This window comes from Protopterus annectens, chromosome 6.part0 (genome assembly GCF_019279795.1).
Source record: "Protopterus annectens isolate FY-2018-M chromosome 6.part0, PAN1.0, whole genome shotgun sequence".
NCBI classification, from domain to species: domain Eukaryota; kingdom Metazoa; phylum Chordata; order Ceratodontiformes; family Protopteridae; genus Protopterus; species Protopterus annectens.
In genome coordinates, this window is record NC_056737.1 from 777,008,176 (window position 1) to 777,009,545 (window position 1,370).

Consider the following 1,370-nt stretch of genomic DNA (forward strand, 5'->3'; position numbering starts at 1 on the left):
GTGACTGAGACCGGTTCAAGGCTCCAGAGAGCACCCCTGCACTACCAGGCTATAACTCATACCACACTTTTTGGCCATGTAACCTGGACCGAAACACCAAAGGCGGAGGTGTGTCCATATTCATTAAGGATATCCACACCTCCAGGCTAGTTGCTCAACATAATGCATCCGAGGTTATCCAAGTGCCACTAACTCTGGGCAAAACTGCAATCCAAATTGTAGCTTGCTACAGATCCCCCACCATGCCCCAGGATTCCCACTCCTCTTTTCTTGATGTACTGGAAAATATTAGTGTTCAACCAAACATCCTAATAATGGGCGACTTCAACTACCCCACCATTAACTGGGAAAACTACTTGTGTACCAACTCCTTAGCTCAACGCTTTCTGGAATTCATAAACTCCAATGCCCTGGATCAACTTATCCACACCCCCACCAGGGGCAACAATATCCTAGACCTAGTCATTACCAAAATGAATGACCGGTGTTCCACACCTGAAGTCAACTTCTCGTTGGTCAGATCCAACCATAAGCTAATCACCCTTGATATCCACATCCCGCCCCCACCCCCCATCAAGGAAACCACAGTAAAAAATTTCTCCAAAGACAACTTCATGCTTCTTAAGGCAGAAGTGGTGAACTTCATGACACCCACGCAGATGGACAATACAGTTACAACTGCTGAATCCTACACAAATGCACTCTATAAGCACTTACACGAGTGCATGGATCGTGCTATCCCAAATAGAACGAAGTCGCTATCCTCCAAAAAAGGAAGCCAATCTGGTGGTCCCCTGCCATAAACAAATTGTACAACAGAAGGAAGAAACTGTTGCAAAAGAGAGTAAAATTCCATGAGTGGAGGAGCTCCCTGGTCAGCCTCAGTAAGAAGCTGAGATCCCTTATAAGATCCTCCAAAGCTAGCTACGAAAACAAAATTGCCACTAATTCCAAGGACAACCACAAAGCATTCTATGGCTATGTCAAGAATCTCAATGGCAACACCCAGATCTGCTCTGAGTTACAGCACAAAGGCAAGAAAATTACAGAACTAACTAATATTGCCAACATCCTGCCAGATAGGTTCAGTGCTAACTTTACCCCCTCTCATCCCCTAAAGAGCCCATATCTATACAGGAAGAATGCAGAGTCCCTGTAATCACAACTATGCAGGTAAAAGCTTCACTCTCTAAAGCCAAAAACACAGCATCCATGGGACCAGACAACATCCCAGGCTGCGTTTTACATGAACTTCAGAACAAACTGGCTCCCCACTTAAGCACCATGTTCAATAATAGCCTTGCATCAGGCTTTGTGTCCACTGAATGGCGCACAGCAACAGTTACCCCACTCCACAAAGGGGAAGCCAC